The sequence below is a fragment of the Mastomys coucha genome, unplaced genomic scaffold, assembly GCF_008632895.1.
Source record: "Mastomys coucha isolate ucsf_1 unplaced genomic scaffold, UCSF_Mcou_1 pScaffold15, whole genome shotgun sequence".
NCBI lineage: Eukaryota > Metazoa > Chordata > Mammalia > Rodentia > Muridae > Mastomys > Mastomys coucha.
Window position 1 is genome coordinate 156,235,486 of NW_022196897.1, and position 6,382 is coordinate 156,241,867.

The window sequence follows — 6,382 nt, forward strand, 5'->3', positions numbered from 1 at the left end:
CCAAGGACTGTGGGTAGACCACCCAGGATCCCAGCTCCCTTAGAATAAAACCCGAAGTCCTGGAGGCTGACATGCAGCTCAGTGGTAAAGCACTTCCCTCTTACACATGATGCCCTCCCTGGATTTGATCTCCAGTGCCATAAAAAGTGGGGAGGGAAGAGAAGGTGGAAGAGGAGGTCAATTGGGAGCTGCAGAGACAGACCTACTGGCTCAAGCCTGCGATCTCAGCTACCCAGGAAGCTGGGGTGGGAAGAAGAGCGCTGGGGGTGAGAGTCAGTGGCAGAGCTCTTGCCCAACATGTGGATTCAACACCCAGTGCCAAGAAAAGCATCCGACAATAGACGGATCTGTGTGGATTCAACACCCAGTGCCAAGAAAAGCATCCGACAATAGACGGATCTGTGTTGTGTACATGTACCTGCCTGTCCACATTTTTAGTTGTAGATAAAGTAGCCAATAATAATAACAATAATAATCATAATAATAAAATGAGGAAATGCCACAACCAGTGTGAAAATATACTATAAAGCCATTATAATTTAAAAATGCAGGGACTGGAGGGCTAGCGAGATGACTTCGAGATTAAGAGCACTCGGTGCTCTTGAAGAGGATCCTGTCTTGGTTCCTGACACCCACAGAGCATCTCACAACTCCAGTTTGTGTCTATTAACCCAGTTCTAGGGGATCCAACACCTTTTTCGGGCTTCCAAAGCCTTGCACACACACCCCAATATGGGGCCATACATACACACAAATAGAAATATAAATATGTCTTAAAATTCAGGAGCTGGTGTAAAGGCGACCAGACAGCTCCATGAAGAAATATATGTACCACTTACTGAAAATATTTAAAAGCGAAGGTAGTATAGTATAAATACATTTTAATTTCTGAAGAAAAGATGTGGTGATGTTCATTAAGACACTGCACGTGCGGCTTGTAAACTTATCAGGACCTGAAGTTCAGTGTCTATGTCTTCCTAGATATATAGTTTAAGATTCATTAATTTGATCTAAAAGCAGAATTATGAAATCACTAGAGGATAATATAAGCAGGAAGCAGACTTTGCTTGGGAAGTTACTCGCGCTTTCAAAGCTTTGATTCCCTGCCTTAAATCTTTCTCCATTACACACAAAACACATAATGAAAACAAAGGGGGAAAATGCTGCAGAAAAAAATCATCAAAGGCACTAAATACAATGAAAAGTCAGAAATTATGTGAAACCATATGAGCCTAAGACTTACTGATCTAACTAATGGTATAGCGTTACATTATCTCTAAGGAATATAAATGCATATACACCTTTGCTGTTTTGAGACAGAGTCTCCTATAGTCCAGGCTGGCCAGGAGCTAGCTGAGGCTAACCTTGAACTCCTGATCTAGAGTCCTGGACTTACACACCTATGTGCCACCACTTAAATTTATGAGGTACTGGGAATGGAATTGAGAGACTCTTGAATGCTAGGCAAGTAATGTACCCACCGAGCCACCTCCCCAGCCCATGATTACCTGCCTATTCAAATAAACAATTTTGGGTAAAACCTCATGAGCCAATGGTGCACAAATAAATTCAAATGGTCAATCAACACAAAAGGAAATATCAAGGGCCACTAGTGACCAGACACAGAGGAAAATAAGAAGAAATCTACTTTTCTTTTCAAACAGATAGAAATAAATCAGATGTTGCTATTATTCGAGAAGGTACACAGGGGATTGCCAGGTTCCACACACTTGGCTGCTGGCAGCACAATTGGACAGCAACCTTCCATAAATGGATTAATAGCATTTATCAATTGCTATTTAATCAATTTATCATATTGATATATATCAATCACCTTTAACCCCAGTACTCAGGAAGCAAAGGCAGATGGATCTCTGTGAGTTTGAGGCCAACCTGGTTTACATAGTGAGTTCCAGGATAGTCAGAGTTTCGTAATGAGACCTGTCTCAATAACAGAGGATGAAGAAGAGGGGGAAGAGGAGGAAGAGGAGAAAGAGAAGGATGTGGAAAAGGAGGAAGAGGGGGAAGGGGAGGGTGTGGAAGAGGAGGAAGAGGGGGAAGGGGAGGGTGTGGAAGAGGAGGAAGAGGGGAAGAAGAAGAGAGGAAGGGGGAAGAACAAAAAAGTATGAAAATAAGCAACAAGCTTATGAAAAACCTCTTCCCTCACTCAGCAGGCCTACGAGTGTAGAGAAGGGGCAGCAGGCCTACTGAGTGTGGAGAGGGGCTTACCTGGTAAGAAGTGACACTGAGAAATGGCTCAGTCCTCACCAGGGCCGATGAGGTCCTGAGCCCACTTTATAATTAACTTTCCAGAGGGTTTGTTGTTGTTGTTGTTGTTGTTGTTGTTGTTTGGAGAATAACGGGAGACATGAGGGAGACTTACATGAAGAATGACTGGTCACAATGCTGGGTGAGGATGATGAGCTGGCTGCACACTCAGGGGCCAGGGAAGACAAGCTTAGTCTCTGCCCTACAGAAGACACAACCATGGATCCACAGGAAATTAACATGGACAGGGGCTGGGAGATGGCTCCATTGGTAAACTGCATGTCTCTATGCAAGCATGAGTGTTGGCTACCTTACCCGTCCAGTTAGAAGTAAGGAGGCAAACACCGAGCCCTTCTCCATGCAGTTTAATCAGGAACCTTCATATTTACTTCTTCTTACTAGCTAGCTTCTTTTATATTCTTCTATATCTTCTTCTTACATCTTACTAATTACTACTTACATCTTATTAGTTACATACTTATTCCTAATTCTATATCTTACATATATCCTTACATCTTACTTCTTTTTTTTTTTAAAGATTTTATTTATTTATTATATGTATACAATGTAGCTGTATTCAGACTCTCCAGAAGAGGAAGTCAGATCTCTCGTTACAGATGGTTGTGAGCCACCATGTGGTTGCTGGGATTTGAACTCAGGACCTTTGGAAGAGCAGTCGGTGCTCTTAACCACTGAGCCATCTCTCCAGCCCTACATCTTACTTCTATATCTACATTTTCTCTCCTATCCCATTACCAGCCCCAATTCTAAATACTTACTTCCAAATCTTACATAACCCATCACCAGCCCTAATTCTACATACTTACTATCTCTACATACTTACTCAATACTCTATATCTTACTTCTATCTATATACTTACTCCTATCTATTACATCTTACTTACTCTCCTATACACTTACTCACTATTTTCTACATACTTACTCACTACTCCTCCAGCCCCCAGCCCTTGTGGGTTAAATACTTTCCCTGGTCCCAATCAGCATCAGCTACATGGCAAAGCACAATAGGCTACAAGAAGTCATGCCAGCTTGCATCATAAACTAGAGGCACACAGCTTTTCCAACTAAGGCTTGTTTATCTCAATGCTCTCTGCTCTGGCCGGAGAGCAGGTGTTCAATATATACATATATATGGTGGCAGCTGCGGCTCCCCACACATGAGGACATGAGCCCACGTAAAAAACCAGGCCTGACGGTACTGGCTTATAAACCCAACTCAGGAGGAGTACAAACAGGTGACTCCCTGGGGCTCAGCAGCCAGCCAGCTTAGCATGACCAGCAAGCTGCAAGTTCTATGTAAGACCATCACCAAAAATAAAAATTAAAATAAAAAATTAAAAAAAGATGCAACATTTAAGGTTGACCTCTAGCTTCCAAATACATCATTTGCACATAGGTTCTCTCTCCCTCTCTCTCTCTCTCTCTCTCTCTCTCTCTCTCACACACACACACACACACACACACACACACACACACACAAATTATTTAATTAAGCTTTAAAAATAATGTAGTCAGGTGTGGTGGAACACACATTTAACCCCAGTATTAAGGAAGCAAAGGCAGGTGGATCTCTGTGAGTTTAAGGCCAGCCTGGTTTACATAGTGAGTTCCAGGCTAGCCAGAGTTGTGTAATGAGACCTGTCTTGAAGAAGATGAAAATGAAGAAAAAGAATAAGCGGAGAAGAGGGAAGGACAAAAAAAATTATGAAAACAAAGCAACAGGCTTATGAAAGACTCTTCATTCATTCACGGGTCCTACTGAGTGTGCAGCAGGGGCTTACCTGGTAAGAAATGGCCAAGTCCTCACCAGAACCGATGAGGTCCCAGCCCACCTCATCCACTTTACAGCCGAGAAGCCCCCCAGCAATGAGTCTGCAGGGTGGAAAACCCCATACCCACGAACACTCAGTGCAGCTTTGGCAAATGGTGGGGCCTTTAAAAACAATGGCATGTGCTGGCAGGAGCCTGGTATAGCTGTCTCCTGAGAGGCTGTGCCAGAGCCTAACCAATCCAGATGTGGATGCATGCAGCCAACCATCTAAGTGCAGGGACCCCAATGGATGAGTTAGAGAAAGGACTGAAGGAGCTAAAGGGGTTTGCAACCCCATAGGAAGAACAACAATATCAACCAACCAGACCGCCCCCCTCCCCCCACCCTACCCCTCCCCTAGAGCTCCCAGAGACTACCAACAACCAAAGAGTACACAATGGAGGGACTCATGGCTCCAGCTGCATATGTAGCAGAGGATGGCCTTGTCTGACATCAATGGAAGGGAAACCCCTTGGTCCTGGGAAGGCTCGATGACCCAGTGTAGGGGAATGCTAGGGCACAGAGGCAGGAACGGGTGAGTGGGTGGGGGAGCACCCTCATAGAGGCAGCGAGTCCAGGGGAGAGGATAAGGGATTTAACTGGGAAGGAGGATAACATTTGAAATGTAAATAAATAAAATAACCAGTAAAAAAAAAAAAACCACAAAGGTTTCCTCACTCTACACAGATAACAATGGTCTAACATCTGTAAAGTTAGTAATTGGCGTCCCACAACTTGGACAGATCACATCAAGGCCTGTAAGGTGGGAAGGAGAGTGACAGGCGACACCCAGGATAGGCCAATGTGACACGCATGGATCTCTGCAGTGTGGACTGGCATCTCATCCCCTTCCCACCAGTCACGTGGATCCCCTCCTGGGCTGCTTCCCATGCTTTAGAACAAAGCTTTTTCTCCAAGGGAGATGGAAAAGACTGTGGGTGGAGAAACGCCTGGTGTTTGGTGAAGTGGAAACTTTTAGTTGCTTTGGAAAGCTAGTTATGTTAAATGTTTCAGTGGGGCACACAGGTGAAGGAGTGTTTTCCTGAAGCAGACCCAGGTGAAAGGATGTTTCCATAGAGCAAACTCGTGAAAGAGCCCGTGATGATGGAGTATCAATATGACCGCACTGACAGAGGCAGACAGACAAGCACTGAGTTTTGCTTTGATCTGCTCCACCTCGCTTTTCTTCTCAACAACAGGTGTGTATTGGTTCCCCTTACATAGCGTTGTTGAGCTCCACTTGCGGTAACGCTGCCATTGAGAGAAACTCACCAAGAACTGCTGGTGAGGTTCCTGCAGCAGCTTGCTTCTTCAGCAGCCTGGCCTCAGGTCAGTTGGTGAGCCTGGCTGTTCCTTCAGGATTGAACTCCAACTGCTGGTTCTGTCTGCTGTCAGCATGCTGAAAGGACTGGCCAGCAGCTGCTGGTCCATGTGTGCTGTCTGCCTGCCTAGAGGACTGGTCTGCAGCTGCTGGTTCCTATTTGGTGTTTGCTATGGGACTAAACTGCTGCCCAAGAAGATCAAGCTCACCACAAAGAACTATTGCCGAACAGATCCACTTCCCCTGTGTCCTAGGAACTTTTCTCTTCCACTCCCTCTGCTGGGTGGTGGGCTAGAGGAGAGGTTGAACCCTTATTAAAAGTAGGTTACAAAAAAAAATCTATGCAGAATGTGTTTCCTACACTCTTGCTAGCCACGTCTGCCTGCAGCCGTTTAATGGTTCCCTGGAGCCCCAGGGTGGAATGACAAAGGCCTCGGCAGACCTGAGAGAATGGGTCTCGTCTGACTGCCGCCATTCTAGCACATTCTGCTTCAGCAGACCTGGATCCCTTTACGTTCTAGTAACCACCAGGCATTCTGCCTCAGGACCTTTGCAAATGGTGGCATCTTGCATCTTGGCTGTTATTCGCCAGCTCAGGAACAACCCTGATGCAGTGGAGGTATCTCCTACCAACAGGACATCTCTTTGACCACTGCAATTAAGGTCACTTAGGTTGCCTGCCTCTGACAGGACACCTGTCCCCCTGACCCTCAGCACTGTCATGTTCATGACATCCATATGCCCTCCTCCCCTACAACATCCCAGCACCAAGACCACCCAAGACCCCAGAACAGAAGCAGCAAGGGACTCGTGTGTTTGAGCTTCATCAGTTAGAAAGGACTTTTCCCAGCACAGGGTATATACATTCCATCTCAGCACTTAGGAGGTAGAAGCAGGAGGGGAAAGAATCTAGTGTATAGTAAGTTCAAGGCCAGCCCAGGCTACATGAGATCCTGTCTCAT